Raw genomic sequence first — 21,034 nt, 5'->3', positions numbered from 1 at the left:
TGCCTCACCTCAGCTGCTCTTTTCACTCTTTCACGTCTCACCCTCCTTCACGTTTCACCCATGCTTTGCTACTGTATATGTACTTTAACCTATTCAATCTCACCCCTTCAAATACCTCTAACCTCCTCTCAAAATCCTTCACCCAACAACAAGCCCTCCTCGGTAATGTTTCCCCTTCAATTCATTCTCTTTTTTTCACTTCTTCTCATCAGTTAGATATTCTGAAACTATTTCCTCTGCTTATTAATTCTTTGCAGAACTTGTGGCATCCCAGAAAATACCAAAAAGGTTTTACCTTTGAACTCTTTACTTCCATTTATTTCATTGCCACAACATAATTCACGCACTGCAAACTAACCAACAACTCATTCTTTCATTCAAACCAACACATCAATTTTTACGAAGGCTGTAAACGTATGAACTTTATGAAATGTGTATACAATTTGGAATACAAGTACTGGAATAATATTGAACAAGCATTTATAGAACTAGCCTTATAAACTGTAAATTCGAACTTGAGCCGTTGAATGTTGAGTGTATGCTTGCTGTGATGAGAGTCGAGTCAGGGGAGAGAGGGCAGACGACGGTCAGCGGTGGCTTCGAGCTGCTGTTGTCGGCCGTGGTGGAGATTGGGGATCTTGGGTTTTACAGAGGGAGAAGGAGAAATAGGGAGATGGAGGGAGGCAGGGTGGCGACGACGGCGGCAATTAGTTGTTGCTCGTCGGGAATCGAGGCCAAGGGCCGCGATTAGAGTGCCTGAAATCAGGGGGATCCGGAGCTCGGCGGCGGCATCCTATGGCTGTGCAGTTGCCGGAGATTTGAAGGGGCGGTGGCTGGGATTGGGGATCTAAGGTTGGGGGAAGAGAGGGCGCCTGATTGTGTGTGCTGTCGTGTGAGAGACGAGAGAGAGGGAGAAGAAGAGAGAGAGCGAGGGCGTTAGGGGGCGGCGGCGTGGCCGGCGGCGGCTTCCACCGCCGGAGAAGGGAGAGGGCAGGGAGGCGTGTGACTGTGTGAGTTGTTGTGTGTGTGCGTGTGTGTGCGTGTGTTTTAAAGAAGAAGAAGAAATTGATTTGGGGCATTGTTTTAATTTCAGTTGGGCTTGTAAAGACTTGGCTGCATATTTTATTTAATACTTGGGCCTCACATATATTAATGATTGAGTTGCTTATTTTGTTTAATTTACTGTTGGGTTTTATTAATTAGATTTTACGTTAAGTTTGATTAATTATTTCTAGGTATGAACTGCATAATTATAATATTATCATGTGCATATGTATTAAGTGTAATTATTTATTATATGTTTTAAAGCATGAAAGAAATTTGCATCAAACATTTTGCATTTAATTATTTATGATTAAATTGGTTTTATTTTGAAGTCAATTATTTAAGAAAATCGAGCAAGGATATTGTTGGTGTTCTTAGCTCAAAATTTTAGTTTTCAATTATTTATTTATTAAAACATAAAAACCCGGCTAAGTGAATCATAGGATGATAAGCACTTCACTATGACTTAAGATTAGATTCAAGAGACCTATTAAGATTATAGATTTCTTGTAGGCTTTGTGGATCGTGAGGACTAGCACTGCTATTCCGATTCAGAGTTAAGATTAAACGACAGGCATTGCCTAATCAGGTGGGCTTATTTTCCAAATGTATGATTTAGCTATTGAGCTTAAATGTTTCAATGAAATTGTCACGACCGACCTTAATTAAGGATAATTAAACCAGGAAAACCATGACCAAGGGAGGGAGACAAGAAGCGGGGATAGAAGAGGGGAGTGAATAAATAGAGAAAGATCGTACTTTTCATTGATAACGAAGGAAACATCTAATGTATATAACGGAGGTTTAGTTGCAATGATTCAATTGAACTAGTAAGTTCGGATATCTCCGACTTAGCCAAAATAACATAAGACTTCTTTGAGTACGCAGCGGAAGAAATAAGGTTTCTGATTACATGTATGAAGACATGTACCCAAGAGTTTTTCATAACATATAATATTGCGACAAAAGAGGATTCCGCTCGTCACTTCATCACCATCGGCTACTGCTCAACCTGCACATTTATAAATACATGCAGGGCTGAGTACAAAGGTACTCAGTGGGCACATAAGCCTATAATGAAATATAACATGCTTCGTAGTTGTAAATTGTCATGCCATCATAAGCAGTACAGCAAGGGGGTTTTTCGCTAAAAAGGCCCAAGCTTACTAAATTCATTTGTGATTCTTAAAGTTCGTCTGCAGACTAAGTTCTCTTGTACTCTATCATATCTGGAACCTTGTGCCGGAGAGATGGCCACCTCTCACGGACACCTGACCGGCCAACCCGCTCGATGACTCACGGTCACACGTGTACACTAGCCCTAGCAGGATAGCTATCAACTGCTCAGGACCCGAATTCGATTGCATAATAACTGGCAAAGCCACATCAGATAGATATCATACCAAACATTGAAACATTTATGGCAAGACAACAGTTGAAATAATTTTCAGTTCAAGGATTTTGCAATGAAATAATTGTTCAAACATAACATTAAACTCATTTGATATATATGAAAGTAAATCCACCTGATAGCAAAGCTTTACTACAGATTAGTAACTCCTTGACGAGCTCTTATTCTTGCGCTCGACCTTTAATCCGAGAAAATAACGTAAGACTTTAAATCGAGGGAAAATTCTCAATTAAATGAGAATGCGTAATTTAACTATGCATGAATCTCGTATGCATGAACTATTATTCTGAGATAATAATCAGGGAATTTCTATTGTTAATCCAGGCTATCGGATTTAAACAAAAGCTAAGTCTCGTCTCATGAAGCCGAATAATTAACTAAAATTAATTCGTTCTCTTCGGGTGTTCTAATCCGTCAATTAAATAACCCCGCTCCTCGTAGTCAATAGAAAATAAATAAATAAATACTTCGGTTTATTCGCTTTATAACCTCATAATTAATCGGGCTTAATAATGAGGAAAAGTAATGTTATAAGTTCGAATAATTAAAAGGCCCAACATAAGGCAGCCTAATAATTAATTAAGCAGGAATGGGCTTGAATAATTAATATGAAAGGCCCAATTAAAATAATTCATTGGCTTAAGCAATTAAATAAATCTTGGCCCAAATAAATCAATAAAGAATAGCTGGGCTAAGTTAAATAAAGTATGCAAGGCCCAGCTGCAATCAAAGAACCCTCGGCCCAATGAAAATAAAGTGAAGCAGGCCCAAATTTTCTCAAGATCAGTCGGCCCAATAAAATAAGTTAGGCCCAACTGAATCTCTCTCTCTCTCTCTCAATCAGTCGAGCTCTCGCTCCCTCTCTCTCAGAACAGTCGAGCTCTCTCTCTCAATCAGTCGAGAATTCCCATCTCTCATCAGTCGCGGTTTCTCTCTGCTGAGGGGCTCGCCGCCGCGGCCCTGAAATCCGGCGAGGTCGACGGCTGGACGTACCTTCGCCTCGCTTCCTCCTCATTCCACCATTCCAGCGAAGACCTGGTCGAGCCCTAACCCTTCTTCGCCCAAATGCCACCGCCGCTGCCGCCGTACTCTTCGTTGGAGTCATCGCCCAGAATCCTCACTATCAAACTCGGCGTCTCCCCCTTCCAATCTGCCTTTGGAGAGGGCGGGAGAAAAAGCCCTAATCTCCCGCCGCCGCTGTTCTTTGGCCGTAAATAGGCGAAGCCGGCGTCGTCTCGCGTTCTCCTCCGAGCCGTTCAGGTCTCGATTCAGCCGTCAAGGTGGGCAGGGAGTCGAGCCCTGTTTCTTTTCCACCTCCGCCACCATGGTTCTGCCGCCATCTCCACCGCCTGTGGAAGATCGACGATTCAGCATCGTTGCTCCACTCGCGATGCAAATACTGCTGCTGCTGTCACACGATTTCCGCCGAGGCAGCAAGAGCTGCCGCCGTCATCGTCGTTGTCGTTTTGGTTCAACCGAACTGGCAGCCGATCTTATTCATAAAGCTAAGGTCTCTAGTCTCGTTTGTTTCTATTACGCGAGTGTCGATGAGTATGCAAACTGAATATTGAAACATCAATGTTGGGACTAAGTTCGTGTTCGATTAAGAGCTAAGGTGTTCTCTTTCTTTTTGTCTGTGAAGCAATATTGATGCTATGGGATTTTACATGAATGAACTGATCATGCTCTGGTACGAATGCTCGTTAGAATGGTATTTGATATAGAATTAATACCTTGTGACTGAATGTTGGTTGGCTGTTTGCCGCTGAGTTTAACAAACTGGAATGGCTGAAATAATAGAATAGATCGAACTTGTTCCTTTAAATAACTGTAAGTTGTAATTGGAAGGAGATGATGAATCAAGGCTACTCTTACCTTAAAGTTTGGCAGGGAAATTAATGAATGTCTTAACTTGCTTTTCGGATACGGCGTGTCGAATGATCTGGAACTAAAAATTTGTGTTGTTGTTTCAGTAATTGCAGGTGATCAATCGAAGAAGGTGGGGCATTAAAGCAAGGCTTACCTTGAGAACTTGGCTGAATGAAATGGGGGCTTCTCTGCTCTCCCAAAGTTTCCAAGTGTGGAAAGGGAATGAAATGAGAGGTTGCTGCTGATAAACTGATTTGAAGAAGTGTAGTGGCAGCTGCACTTGAGTGATCTACGAAATTGATGGCAGTAGGGTGGCTGATGTATGGGTTAGATTAGATGGGGCTGACATGGGGAAGGTAGCTGGACTGCACACTTGAGTGTGCTAGCCAAAATGTGCAGAGATAGGGTGGGAGCTGCTGCTCCAGCATACCCACACGTCCTTTCCCCTCTTTTTTTTTTTCTTTCTCTTTCATGTATACCTGCTAGACTATGGTGTAATTGAGAAATATGAATGAAAGTTGATTGTGTGGAAAAAGGTTGCCAAGTTTGAGAATGATATAGTGGTGAATAAATGAATTATATTCCTATGTCTCGGTGATTCTGTAACTGTAATATGAATCGCGTGCTCGCATCTGCTTGATACCGTCTATTTAAATAAATCTCGTATTTCGACATATGACTTCCTGCCTTGCTAGAATCGACAGGTTGTAAAATAAATCTAAATTAAATCCGTAGATTTAATTCATTCGTTGTTCTGATATCTAAATTAAATCCGCAGATTTAATTAACTTCACGAGTCGAAAATAATTCACGACCTGAGTAAATATAAAAATAAACCTAGTTCCATCTCGCTTGAAAAAAAAAATGTGACTTTGCTAAGTCAGCTATAAGTCTGAAATAATATCATTGACTGCTTTAACAATATAAATTCAGGATCATAAGCTGAATTCATATCAGGATAATAACCGGTTTCATTCACTGTTGGAAAATAATAAACACGCAATACTGGATTTAATATATATAAAAGAGCGGGTCACTACAGAAATGAAAATTGTTTATCCGATAAAATATTTTTGTGCACTCTGCTCTGTTTAAGGCTCGCATAAGTTAATCGATCGAGGTTCTCTCTTGACCTAACACGTTATTTGAGAATTGTGTACACCTATTAGCTGACTCGGTGGGTTGATCTCCATTCGGGCACTAATCATGTATGAGGCGTTATAAGGGTGCTCGACGGGATGTGTTCCGGAGCATTGGGTCCCAAATGGGAACTTGGCTGGGTTACGCCCTCAGTTCAAGTAAAGCAGGAGTAATGGATCCGTCGGTGGCTAAAAGGTCCGGGATCACAGCGAGTAACGGAAAGGGAGTGTGACAATTGCGCGCAATATAATAAAATGTTTTAACATGCTTAGAAGTTATTTCAATTTAAAACCTTCTAAGTCATGTCAAGTATAATTGGATAAACTGCTCTTATGATTATGAAATGTTTATAAAAATGCTAGCCCACTAAGTACATTAGTACTTAGCCCAAAAATACTTTCAAATGTTTTCAGGTTGATTGGTCGGTGCTGACGGGGCAGAGCTGAGGCTAGGGTTCAACTCCGTATTTTGTCTTCCGCTGTTGCACTAGCTCTTATTTGTCTTTTGTTTCTCCAACTTAAGACCTTTATGTTAAATTCCGAATTATGTTTCTTATCGAGCGTAGACTCTCAACTTCTAGCTCTATGTTATTTAACGTTGGTTATCAGAAGCATGAAACCAAACTTGTGATCCCGAGGTTTAGAATGTTGTTGATTGATTAGTATCACTTGATTTCTATCTTTCTTCATTCAAAGGGCGTTGCCCGCCCTTTTTATCCTATTATCTGAATTTCACAAGGTTCTTCCCTTGTTATTTCTATGATTTTAGTCGCACCTCGATTATAGTTTATTCCTTCAAGAATTGGGGTGTGACAAATTCAAATTCATTGGTCAAACATGCCTTCAATTGCCTTATGAATTTGCGATAAAGCCGTGTACATCCCCCCCAATAAAGCTTCCGCGATTCTCGCCTATTGTATAGCCGTATGAATTGTCCAATCCCCCTTTAAGTTTATAATTAAAAAAAAAATAGGTCTTCATGTATAAATAGAAGAAATAGTAGTAAATTAAGGCTAAAAAATACCAATATTCTATAAAATGATATAATTTTTTTTTAAAAAAATATTAAACACATTACCCGCCAGTACTGCAAATGCATGAGATTCCCACCCTATAAAGCTGCAGTGTAGCCGTATGAATTATCCAATCACCCTTTAAGTTTATAATAATAATAAAAACTAGGTCTGTTTAAAAATTTAAAACCAAGAGTATTATGAAACCAGAAATTTTTTTAAACCTAATGCAGTATTTAGCCGCCAGTTAATCCTAGCCGCTCACAGTAGCCGCTGGGATCCATTTGCCGCCGGCTACTGTTAGCGGCTACGATTAACAGGCGGCTAAATGTTGTATTAGCTTCAAAAAAAAATTGTTTCATAATACGCTTCATTTAAAATTTTTTCAACTTTCTTATAGATGTTTTATAACACGAAAACGTGTCCTTATTTTTTCGAACTTAAGGCATTTTTGGGTTACAAAGTGACGTAAGTTAGCAAATAATGCCATTTCCTCAAATTTAGAGTCATATTTAACTACCTCTCTTACACATTATCTTACAAAATTATACTTGTGTAAGAAACGTGTAAGAGCTTTTACAAAAAACTATGCAAACCTATCACCATCAATTGTGCTTTAGGTAGTTTTATAAGACATGTTATATGGGTGGGTAATTTTGTAAGATAAGTTATCAAAGTGGGTACTTTAAATTCCGCCCCATTGGAAAATTATAGTACTCCCTCCGTCCCATTACTGAAGACACAATTTCCTTTTTGGGTTGTCCCAATAATGAAGACACATTTTTTTTTTGGGAAAGAATTAGTCATTTAAGTACACTAATTAAATCATGGCTAATGAGAGTATAAATACTCAAATTTCTCTCTCTTTCTCATTAATTTACGATCTCTTTCACTCTGTGTCAAAACTTCACGCTCTCTCTCTCTGCCATTACTCCCCAAACCCTAGATCACCGAATACATGAGCGCCGCTCCCTTCGATCGAATCGGTGGCTCCCTCCACCTTCAAAATCCGATACACCGTCTCCCTTCACCCTAGATCTCCGATACGTCGCCCTCCCTTTCTCCCTCGACCTTCGATCCTAGATTCGTGAGCGCCACCCTCCTCCGAGGTGAGTCCACTCAGTTTCTGCCGCCGAATCTCTAAAAATTGAAGTGGATGAGCCCAAAATTTGGTTGGGCTTCTTATTCAAGCGGTGAATTCGTCCCCGATTAGGAGGACATCGATTCATTTGAATCTATGCCTTCAATGCCGCCGCCACCCCCTGGTTATATTGCTGAGCTTCACAGAGAATTCCAGTCGAAATTCGACAGGTTCTTGGGGTTTTCTTTGCCTTCGTTGCCGCCGCCGCCTGGTTACTTTTCTGAGATAGAAGGCAGATTCCGGACTCCCTCAAAGGAGTCCTCCGGTGGTACTTTAGAGGAGGGGTTGACGGTGAATGATACGCCCGTGTTGCCGATCCGACGGCCCATGATTCGCCGTTATATTCGCTGCCGACGCTCTCTCGCGATGAAGAAAGAGGAGTCCGATTTTCTCCCTTTCATATGCACTGAGAAAGGGGAGGACGTCCTCAGAGAGAGGGATGAGGCAGCTGTCGATGATGACACCCCAGAATGGTTGAGCGGTTGTACTCCGGTGGTCCGACGGTTCCTCGAAATCTACTTACCGCCTGTGAAAAGGGTGAGATTGTTCTTATTGTACTTGTATCCCTCATATTAATTGCCTTAGTACATTGTGGTAGATGGATTTCGTATGCTGAGATGATGATTCATGAGTAATATAGGCTGTGTGATTTGATTTTGTGTTATGGCTGTAATTTTGGTTCTATCTTCTTCAAGATTGTTAACTGACTGAATATGGTGTGTGTCCTCTGTGTTTGAGGGCTGTGACCCCCTTGTGCTCATGTATGTGTTGGTTTGAGGGTTGTGATCCCATGTGCTCATGTATGTGTTGGTATGAGGGCTGTGACCCCCTGTGCTCATGTATGTGTTGGTATGAGGGTTGTGTCCCCCTTGTGCTCATGTATGTGTTGGTATGAGGGTTGTGTCCCCCCTGTGCTCATGTATGTGCACTCTTTTCCTTCGACTCTTACTGATTTTTTTGCTTTGAACGGTGACCAACTAACCTTGTGCATGTCCCTCTTTTGCAGCCTTCCACAAACGGGCGATAGAACTCCGACAGCATCCCCATTTCTCCATGGCTGCCTTTGCCGTCCCATAGTGAAGCTTCCCATTTGATGAGTTTTGAAGAAGAAACAAAGCAATAGCTTGTCGTTCGGCCCCGCTGAGATCTTTCCTTCTTGTCATTCTTTTTTTTTTTGGTGGAAGCAGTTTTTTTTAGAAGAATTTGGGGCGAAATGCTGCCCAAATTTTGGTGTAATAAGAATGTGCAAACACCCCTTTTTATAGGGTTGTAAACATAACTTTTGGTGGCAATTTTAATTGAAAAGTGGCGCCAGTTTTTTTCATGTTTAATGTGTTCATTTTTTTCGGCTATTTGGAGGGAATTAGGCAGCGGCAATTTTGGGAAATGAACAAAAATTTAAAGAAAAAAAAGGAATAAATAGAAATAAAAAAAATGTGGCAAAAATTAATTTAATGAAATTTTTGAATTTTAAATTTTTTTAAGTTTAAAATTTGAAGTCAAAAGTTAAAATAAAGGTCAAACAATTCATTAAACAATACCTAATCAAAATACTAATGGAGGTGGGCCATATCACTTTAACACCTAAACCACTACTCCTTAATATCCGTGCACAAATGAATTGTGTCTTAAATATTGGGACGGAGGGAGTACTATTTTTTTTCCCAACGCTGTAGCACCAAGACTAATCTAAACTCACCAATTTGGCTAGACTCATAAACAAGATGGAATAGTGATTTACAGCGGGCCCCAAAGGTAATTAATCTTGCCTGCCAAACACATGGAAGACAAGAGATAAATAAACAGTCTAGCTTAATCTAGCCTAGCTTAAGTTGTGTGCATTCTGTAGCATTTCCTCATGTTTCACCTTGGTTTCTCCCTCCTTGAGTGCCTTTTCTGGTTTCAATGCATCAGCCAATCCTTGTTGAATAAGTATGGCCTTCATCTGCAATCTCCATAAGGAGAAATCGTTTTTCCCTGTAAATTTTTCGGTGTCGAATTTAGCAGTGGCCATTGATTGAATTGCAATCAATATCGAGCTGACAATGCAGTCTTGAAGTAAATTCTTCTCAAATCAGACCTTTTCTCCCCAGCAGTCTTCGCGTCGAACACGGTCTCCTTTCTTTCCCATAAACGGCACCATTTGTTTGTGGATTTGTTTGTGAAAAATGAGCAACAAGAAGTAAATGCAAAAGAGAACAAGACACCGGTTTACGTGGTTCGATCTACATCCACGGACGAGAAGCCAAAGATTTCACAACTAACACTCAACACTTTACATTTTACACTCAAGAAACTTAAGATAATAGAAGGAGTATGTAGCTCACAAATCTTTCAAGATTGCTACATTTCTTAACTCTCAAACTAAGCTCTAAAACTTGAAGTAAAACTCTAGAGTTTCGTACCAATCAACTCAATGAAGTTGTGATGCAAGAGATTAAGATATTGGTTGCCGATGGTGTCGGAAGAAAATTTTCCTTTGCTTTGCTTCATCATCATCATGGATAGCTTGTAGGCAGTACTTTCAGATGCTTTATCCTACATTTTTCAAGAAAAATATATGAGGTTTTATTGAATGAGTAAAATATATCCACACAATCATTAAATTATTTTTCATTAGGAAGTGAATGATTTATGTCTAGAATGAGGTTAATTCTTCCTCCAGTTCCTTCTTACCCATCATGCCAGTTACTCGTCACCTTAAACCTTCAACAGTATAGTTCCCGAACATCCCATAAATATCACATTATAAAAATCATAAGCCAACTCTTCTTTTGGATTTTCCACACCATTTCAACTACGTCAAAATGAATCGAATGCTACTTTATTCACAATTTTCTGCTAATTAGAAGTAGGAAGAGTCCACACTATATCATTCATAGTCTGAAAAAATAATGCACATTTAAGTAAACATTGAATCAACTTTATCAATCCAAAATGCTACTTTTTTTAATTACTTAATTCTTACAAAGTAAAAACTCAAAATGAAATGTACAAAACCAAGTAATGATTACACTTCCAACAAATAAAAAATTACATGAAAATTAAGCACACGTTAAATGACAGCATGAAGGGCACCTTTTGTATTCACCTTGTATCATTGTCCTATGAGTACCAAAATTAACGTGGAGAAGTCTCCCCAATTGTACTACTTTATACTTTTCACTTCTAAACATAATCATATCTGAAAAAACAAAAACAAAAAATTAATATCCTAATTTGAAAATTATTATACAAAGCTAAACACGTACATGTATTTGTTGTCTATATTGCCTTAAGATGACACACACAATGATAGTTGGGTTGGCTTGTGGCGAATGTTCATATCGTGCAGTAATTGGTGAAGGGACGAATGTATGAAGATACAAATTTTTTTAGATATTTGCAGCAAATTTTTTCTAGATTGATGACAGAATTTTGGAATTTCATGTGCATATATTATCATTGTAGAAACATACATGCGTAAAATTGAAAAATATTTACATACAATTTTATGAAACAATAACTTCTCAATTTGAAGTACCTATTATGCAATTCTACTTATCATATTCAGGCCAGTCTTCAAATTAAAAGCTCTATGTTTTTTTTTACAAAGAATATTTAATTAGCTTCTGATGGCCAAATTTTGTATGCATTCTTACCTCCGAAGTAGGCAATGTTGACAAATATAGTAGTTAATATCTAGTCTTAGAATATATAAGTTTGGTGTGGGAAAAAGCCAGTGATATGGAGGCTTATGTAAATCATACTCAAAGTATTATTCAATATTGCAAAACTCTTACCACACATCTATCATATGGGGTTGAGTTGAGTAATTCCTTGTTACGGTCTCAAAGTCGCAAAGTGAGTAAAAGTTTGATGAGGTGAAGTTTTTAAACTTACTCTAAAAATGACTAACTCTCATGTGGGGTTGAGTTGAGTAATTTCTTGCTGCAACCTATTTAAAATTACATAACGAATATGAGAATGAACTCAACATTGAATACAAACACTAATTAGATTTCACAAAGTGCACAAGCAGCATAATGGATACTATACACTACTTCTCATTATACAAGTTATTAACACGAAACTTCAACCTAAAGGAAACAACATAAATGAGAACCTCGTTCAAATTTCATAAGTGAGAAAATTCACAAATATTCATAGATAATTCCATCATCCATGGGTATTATCCAATAATATATTTTCATTTATAAAAAATATCATCAGACTTGTACCTTTGTGGGAGTTCACTCTTTCAGGAAATTCATCAGCGACGAACCGCTCAAGGCTTTTACACCAATGCGTGACAAAATAACATTGTTGAGTAGCACCCTTACTATTTCTCGTCGCCGCCAAGTCTTGCCGAAGGAGACGTCTTTCGTCTGATTAAACACCAATTTCAGCCTCAACTAATTATCTCAATTATAATATCCAATCAATTGCATTGACATCGAAATATTAAATCCCAACAACATAATTCAATTTAATGAATGATAAAAAGAAAGGGATATATAAATCTTCTATGAAATTCATTATTGACTTAAGTTCTACATGTTCAGGGTTTTGGAGAAAGATTGAACGATTTTCTTTTGCAGGGACGATGGATTGAGTTTTTGAAATATTGAAAGAGGAAAAATGGTTCATTGTTGTGCTGGTAGGGATATTTAAACTTTTTTTTAGTATGGCAAACTCGTGATGTTGTGGTGGAAGAAATGAATCGAAAAAACTATATAATTTTGTGGTAGAAATAACTTTAAAAGTGGCGCCAAAAAAGAGCCATTAAAAACTGATCTTTCATATAATATAGATATAAATAGCTCCTATATATAAAAAATAATAATAAATTTATTATTTTACCCTAGAACTCCTAATTAAATTATTTAATAAATAACCCTTCATTCAAATAATCCTAGAAAATCACATAATATAATTTACGTTTGCCCAACGTTCAACAACTAGAATTAATCATAGCTTTTTCAGGTTTAGTTGTGATTAAAAAAATCATAAATCACAAATCTAAACAATCTTTGAGCTCTTATCAATTAATTTAGTTTCTTTTTTTTTTGAGGAAAAAAGAGGATAAAATAACTAAGAAGCATGAGTGTTCAACATGACAGGGAGGCCCTCATCAGAGACATTAGCAACACGATTACATAAAGGAAAATTTGCTAAGTTATCAGCTATAACATTTCCTTCACGCGGCGTCCAACTGAAAGCATGGTAGCGAAGGCTTTGAGCAGCAGAGTGTATGGCATCCAACGTCTTGCCCAAATAAGAAAGGTCGGGTTCGTGCTTCTTCAGTAGCCAAAAAAGACTTTTGATAATCCGTCTCCACGATCACGTCCTGACATCCCCGTTCACGGCATAGGGAAAAGCCCTTATGATGAGGAGTAATATATGCAGAGCAGAGGAATGGACTTGGACAGAGGTATCGTTCGGGTCAGAGGAATGGGTTCGGTCAGAGGAATCACTGAAGTCAGAGGAATGCTCTACCCACAAGATAGTCAACGGTAGAAATGACCACTTTACCCAGGAAGCGCCAGAGCAAAGGAATCCAGAGCTCCCCAATACATACATTTCTCTGTCGCTGAGTAGAGGAATGAGCGAAGGAAGGCGAAATTACCTCGTACCCCTGACCACGCGGGGAACATGACTTCAAGGCTGAAATTACTATTTTGCCCCTAAAGTGTACTCTATAAATACTCATGCAGTTGTATTATGGATTTTCACGTGCTTTTCTCTCAATACAACAACAAATTCCTTTCTTCTCAGCAATTCAACTCTACTATTTCAATTTTCACGTTCAACATTAGGTAAAACTCATAATCTAATCATAATTCACGGTTAAAATACTACCCAATCAGTCACGATTCACCAGCTGGCGCTGTCTGTGGGAATGCTATGAGTCTAAGGCGTGAGTTTCGGCTTGCGCATGCAGATTTGCAATTGCGGGCGAATTTGAGTGCGTATGTCCCAATTAGTCCGATGATCCGAGTACTCGGGTGGATTCGGGGCGATAGATCTACTTTTTCCGCTCCGATCCATTCGAAAACTTATAGATTCACGGGTTTTGCTGCTTTCTCGTATATGCACATTTGGAGGATGGGTAAAATCGAGAATCGGGTGCTGGTATTTGTCTATTCTGTATGATATGATGTTAATTGTGTGTGATTTTCATGTTTTCTCGTACGATCTTCATTTTGTAGCGTATCTAACGTGTTTTACTAACGATCTCTCGGTTGTTTCTCTATTCATATTTGTTTTTGTGTTTTTTGAGTGGTTCCCCTGATAATCTGTTCTTTCCGCCGAATTTGAATCTGAATTCAGGGAGAAAATCTCTGTTATTCGTTCTCCATGTTTGAATCTGTGCCCTGGGTTTATTTCCCGGTGTATGGAAGTATTTTGATCGGGTATTCATAATAACCTTCGCACCAGTATTCAGGATTTCTTACGTCGAGGATTCCTGTGACAAGGGGTGGATCGTTTATTCTTCTATCGGGATTTTTCTCACATTTTCTATGTGTAGGTACCATGGACTCTTCTGACGTTCGCCGCACCCTCGAGAAAGACTTTGACAACACCGGGCTCAACTCTGCCGCTCGTACTGAAATGCCCGTTTCTCTGATAAGTAGTCTACCAGTCAGCACTGTTTTCTCTACACCGTCGGGCTTCCTCAACACCTCTGTTAGCCTGCTGTCGGGCCAGAACGTCACCTCCTAGAGATCTGCTCTGGTTGCTGCTGGGTCTGAGCTACAGGGCCTGGTCCTCACATCTGGTGGTGGATCACTGAAGTTCGTTTTGGCAGAGCAGATGATGGCTCTGTTAAATTACGCCGCTGTGCGTTAGGTACTGGGAACTCCGCTCGTACCAACTGTCCCCACTACAACTCCTCTGTTGGGAATGCTCAACCAGCAGGGCACTGAACTCCCACCTCACGCTGCTCTGGAAGTAAACGAACAATTTGCCAGTAAACAACCCGCACTGCCGAAAGAAACACATAAATTCCCCACTGAAAAAGAACCGGAGAGGAGGCCGGAAGGGAGCCGCACAGTGCTGCGTAGCATTGTCCAAATGGAGGAGGTGGATGAGTCTGATAGTCGTTCCATTACTCCTATTTTCGAAGAGGAAAGACCAAGGGAAAATGCAAAGCTGAAAAACCAGGTGTCACAACTAAAAAATCAACTCAAAGATCTGGAGGATACTCTGAGGGAGAAGTCTCAGAGGGTTGAGAAAGCACAGAGGTCAGAGAGATCTCGCAGAGCAGAGAAGTCATACCAGTCAGAGAAATCCCGTCAGACTGAAAGGTCAGAGGAACGAGAACAAGAGTACACCTCTGGCAGCCGGGGGCACAAGGGCCACAAATGCCACCACATCCATGATCACCAAGAGACAGGAAGAAACAGGGAAAATACAAGGGGGAAAAGTGGGCCAAAACATCAAAGGTCAAAACCACCACTAGCCAGAGCCCGTTCTCTGTTGATATCTTGGCGGATACTCTGCCAAGGAGCTACAAACCCATTTCACTCGACTACGATGGCACTACTGACCCTGAGGTGCACCTCAGCCGGTTCGAAGGGCTAGTCACGTTACACATGCACTCAGAGGACATCAAGTACAGTATATTTTCTACTACTTTGACTGGACCCGCCCAGTTATGGTTCGGAACATTGGCGCCAAACTCTATTCACTCTTTTGAGGACTTTCAAACACGTTTTCTCAGACAGTTTGCGAGCTCGCGAAGGGTAGGAAAGTCAGCCATCTCCCTGATGGATATAAAACAGGACCAACATGGAACGCTGCGGGAGTACACTGCCTGGTTTAATCTCGCTGCTCTGGAGGTCCCAGAGGCAGAGTCACAAATAAAAAATTACGCATACGTAGGGGATTGAAGCCCGGTCTTTTCTTTGACGAGTTACAGATTAGACCGGCTAGGGATTTTGACGACATTATGTCAAGATTACGAGGATATTTGCAATTAGAAGATGCCCGAACGGCACGAAAGGCAGAAAATGATAAGCACAAGGCCAGAAGGGCCGAGGTCACACCAGAACAAAACAGCAAGAACCAAGATCGGGCACCTTTCAGGGGGTTGCCCCCTAGGGTACTAGATGCAGAGGTACCGCCCGACCAGCAACGTACCGTGAACGAGGTCAACCGCTTCGATGAATACACTCCTCTGAACAAGCCACAGGAAGAAATCTTTCACCTGATTAAAAACCAGCGGTTCTTCAGGGCGTTGGGTACTTACAAGGATGGGCAACCACAGCCGGGGCCTAACAACAAACTATGCGAATACCACAATGCCTATGGGCGCTATACTAGATACTGTGGACATCTCAAGCACCAGCTAGAACTCTTAGTACGCCAGGGTAACCTGGATCAATTCATAGCCAGATGAAATGAGGTTCAGGGTCAGCAGGCTCAGGGAAATGATCAGAGGCAAGCTCAGGGAAATAACCGAGACCGTGTTCGCTATTTTATTTACACGCCGCAAGTGTACGGGTGCAATTGTATATAGTGGCAAACAAGGTCGAATCCACAGGGACTAATGGTTATCAATGCCTATTCTTAATTACATTACTCTATCTGGAAAACCGAATTGTAAAGGTTTGATTTTGGAAAACAAATTTAAATTGAAATAAAGAAACACTAAAAAGCAATTTTTCTGTGAAAAAGCGAAGTAACTGAAGAAAGAGAGTTTCCCAAGGCAAAGGTTTCAACAGATTCTCCTAACTAACACGTTTGATTCAATTAATGAGATAATTCCTAAGGCAATCTCAAAGTTAATTCATACCCACTCCCGTGGCATACAAATCGTTGATTACATGCAAGGCTACCATCCCTGGATCACACTTCTAACATGTAACTCCTAAAAGTTCCTAGGATTAACGCCCTCACAGTTATTAATTCCCTTTAGAATTAGAATAAGTGTGTTCTATGTTCTTAGTTCAGGTATTAATTATCATCTCCCGATCTCAAATTAAAACCTATGATAATGCTAAATTGGTGATCAAGCAATAAAGCAAGCAATTATAACAAGAACATAGAAAGGAATATAAATCTCAATTAATTAAATCAACAGTCAGAAATTCGAATCATGTTTACTCCCTAAACCCTGGGAAAAGGGATTTAGCCACACATTGACATATGACTAACAATCACAATCTCAATAAAACTAATAAACATTAAACAATGAAAAACCGTAGAGAAGTCGAGATTCTTCAGTCTTGCTCTTGCTCCGTGTCTCACAGCTCTCAGGAAAAGTCAGAATATGATAAAAGGTGTTTGGAATAAGCTAAAGGATGGTATTTATATGCCCTAGGTCGTCTAACTCGAAAATACTCCAAAAATCGCGTTTTAGGTGAAAAAGCGGAAAAAATGGGCAGACTCGGCGTCTCGCGCGAGCTGGTCGCGCGGCCGCATGGCTGGGCCGCGCGAGCTCGCGCGGGCTCCTCGCGCGGCCGCGCGCCTGGACCGCGCGGTCTTCCAGCGAGTTCTGCATCTTCGCGCGGCCGTGGCATGCGGCCGCATGCCCGGACCGCGCGACTTCCCGGCGCCGTCCTCGCGCACGGGCGCGTGTCCTCCGACACACGGACGCCCCGGCGCCCGTTCTTGCTCATCCGATGCCCGATTCTTGCCCCGTTCGTGCCTATGGACTCGTCACTTCGCGTATTCCACTACGCTTCATCCAAAAAATTCACAAATCGAGTCCAAAACCTGTAAAAACAACACGAGCACGGACGAGTAGTATATTCCACACAAATTTAACAATTCAAACCAAAGACACTCAAGAACTCAATGAAAACACCCAAAAACTATGAATAAACGCGACAAAGGAGATGAAAAATGCATGTAGAACAACCCCCCAAACTTAAACCATTGTCCATCCTCGGACAAAAACAAAGATGAACCACAGATGAATCGACAAGAGCGCAGAGAAAAGTGGATAACCTTGTGGCTTCAGATTTATCAACAAAAACAATAGCATGCATTTGTGTCTCCTATCATCAAGAAATGACACTCATGACAAACTTCAAATTATGGTCTCAACGATTCGCAATCCTCACCAAAAAGATAAAGAAAATACGAACTCTCAACTCTCAAGTGTATCAATCAGAAAGGACGTGTATACGCTCATTTCAAGCTAAACATGTACTCATCCATAAGCTTGTCAATCGTCTCACCTCTCCACCACTAAATGTGTGCTCCTATAACCAAGATCAAAAAGGTCTTTATTGAAGGTTGTAATGTAGGCTCTTTGGTAAGGTAGGATATGTTTGGCTAAGTGACTCAAAGATGCAAATCAAAGTAACATCATCACCAACCTTATATCATTCTTGCTCAATTCTATCCTCCACCTTTCACAGAACCAAATTTTTCAATATATAATTCACCACAACACAACAATTATCTCCCATGACAATATGACCTTCTAATGTATCCTATGTACCCATTTTTTTTTCAATTTTCTAACTCTTTTTTTTTTCTTTTCTTTTCTTTTCTTCTTCTTCTTCTTCTTCTTCTTTTTTTTTTTTTTTTTTTTTTAGAGACTTGTAAGATACTAGGATTTTTTCAATCAAAGACAAAGTTCATAAACCATGATCACACACCTCCACAAACCAACATTCCCATAGCAACAAACTTCAAGTTCCCACCCACGGCTAAACCAAATAAAATGGATAATAAAAGCTCAAAGGGGCGAAACTAGGATCATATAGAGTAAAAGGACAAGTATGGGATATATGGGCTAGCAAAGATGGCCTTCTATCATCTCACAGTTATTAAGCACACTATGTGACCTCGAGGGAGAAACCAAGACAAGTTCTAGTGAGAAACAAGCATGCTTGAACAATCACTCAAGAAACAGAAATAAGACTGTGGAAAATAGTGACAGTCAAGGCTCAAATCTCACAGCTTATAACATTGATTGCGAACACATAGAGACCATGCTTATCATTTATCAATCATGCTCAATCTCAACGATGTCAACACAAACACATGCAGTTTTACCATTTCAAAACAGAAATCATCATAGACCAGTCATCCAACTAATCCATGCACATCTCATCTTTTCACCAGGGCATCAACATAGAGCGACAAACAAAAACAAGACTGACAGCTTCTCAACAAAGAAAACAAGACTCAAACGACTAATACAAACTAAAAAGAAACAAAGCAATAAAGATAGAGTGCCCACACAGCCACATCCCCCCAAACTTATTCTCCACAAGGAAGGATAAGTTTGAAAAGGAAGTGTAGGGCACAGAGTCGAACTCACCGGGGTTCAAGGGGCTGGCGGGTCCTGAGGATCCTGCGGCGGTCCTGGGAAGGCTCGCTGCCAATCATTCATCGACCTCATATACGCCGCATGTTGGCGCATATACTCCTCATGTTGCCGTAGGCGGGCAGCGCGCTCGGCTTCAAATTGGGCATCAAAGTAGCCCTGTTGCTGCCTCTGGAATGCAGCGAATTGAGTGTCCACGTGGCCGTACATGTTGGTTTGCAGGTTTTGGAAACCTGCATCCATGTGGCCGTACATGTGTTGCTGCATCGTGGCAAAGCCGGCATCCATGTGGCCGTATAGCCGCTGCTCCATGGCAGGAAAATCATATCCAACGGGCGGCGGCGGAGGTGCATGATGGTGGGGAAAGTAGGATGAAGTCCCCACCTCCGACTCTTGGGGCACGTCGCCCCCTGCTTCATAAGCTGCTTCCTCCTCTGCAGCTTCATCTCTTGCCGCTGCCCGTCCTGCCTGTGATGCCGGTGCGCGTTGGCGTATGAGGTTGAGGTGCTCCGGGGTGTTCAGCAGCCAGTTCGAATGATCTGCCACATCCAACACGGTGGTCAAGTGTGGGTTTGGCAATGGAAAGTATAGCTTTGGCTTCAAAACCCAGTACAAGTTCCGGCCACCCGTGATGTGTCCCGCTGCTTTTAGCACTTTCAAATCCACCAAGATTTCTTCAGAAACCGCGGTCTCCGTGATCTCAAGTTCCAAGTCGAGAGCAAGGGCGGTGACAAATCCTCCAATGCCAATGGAGGCGGTCGGGGAAGTGAGCTGACTGTGAAATTGATCTAGCAACTGAGGGGCTAAATCAATCTTGTCACCTGTGAGCATACAGTTCAAATGTAGCAATTCGTCAGAACGTAGGTTGCCCACATTTTCCCGAGCGAAGTAGTTGTAGGCCATCACCCGCTGTAGGTATCTGAATACCGGGTTTCTCAATGCTTTGGACTTTGCACGGCCAGTGACAAAGTGCTTGGAGTCCTCAAGAGTTAAGTCAGCCATGGCGGCCCATAACGTCTGCGGTTGAAAACCGGCAACACCATATATCCCGCTCCGCGGACTTTCAAGAATGTCATTGAAATTGTTACAGGTCAGCTCGTAGTCCGTGTTGAGCAGGCGGAATTGGCACTCCGTGGGAATGGTTCGATCATATTTGATCTTCAAAGTTGACAAGAACTCGATCGTGAGAATCCGATAAGTGCGCCAATTCCCTGTGAAAACCTGTCGAAGTCCTGCGCGATCGACTATAGCCCAAACATCATCCTGGATGCCCAACTTCTCCACAGTGGTTGGACAGATGTACTTTGTGGGCTTGACCGGGATGTGGATGAGCTTCTCCCAGTTTTTCAGTGAAGCATCATCAGGGAGTTCCACACCGAAGTGGGCCGGTGAGAACTCCGAAACCGGCGGCGCCGCACGATTGGTTCTGGATGACGACCCAGTAACCTTGCCCTTTCCCTTGGCGGCCCGGGATGCTTTCCCTTTCGGTGGCATGCTGGAAATACTGCAAAACCCAAACATGCTGCATTATAAACTATCCCCCAAACTTAAATTACACACACAAGAATAATAAAATCAAGGCACATCAAGCCACCACCCAACACACCAAAACAATTCAAAGGCCAAACTCATGCGTTGCTTATGCTTAAAATATGTAGCATGTGATTAAGAATATAAGCTAGAACAATATAGAGCATAGGAAGAAGGCCAAAGAACATCATCCCCCACATCATAGCATATGAACCAAATCCACACCAAGAGCTCAAATTGACCAACAATTAAGTTTACCCATGATAAATAAGACATTCCTAAGCATGAATTCGTCCAAATATAAGCATAGAATCAAGAGAAATCAAAAGAAAACGAGAAATCCCCAATTAAAGCCCTAGTTTGGAACTAAGAATATAAATCATGGAATAAAGCAAAACAATCGGTCAAAAGCTAGTAAATCATGCCAAGAATTGAAAAACATAAGTAATTTGGGCAAGAAAAACATACCTTGGATGGATTGGATGGAAGAAAGTAAGAGAAAAATATGAATTGGGGTGTTAGTGTGTGAAAATTGGGTGTTGTGTGTGTGAAAAACGTGAAAAGAGAGATAAATAAGGGTAAAAACCGGTTCTGGGCGGGTCGAGGCGCGGGTCGCAG

Source organism: Salvia miltiorrhiza, chromosome 1 (assembly GCF_028751815.1).
Source record: "Salvia miltiorrhiza cultivar Shanhuang (shh) chromosome 1, IMPLAD_Smil_shh, whole genome shotgun sequence".
NCBI classification, from domain to species: Eukaryota; Viridiplantae; Streptophyta; class Magnoliopsida; order Lamiales; family Lamiaceae; genus Salvia; species Salvia miltiorrhiza.
Note: the sequence above shows the minus strand (reverse complement) of the source record.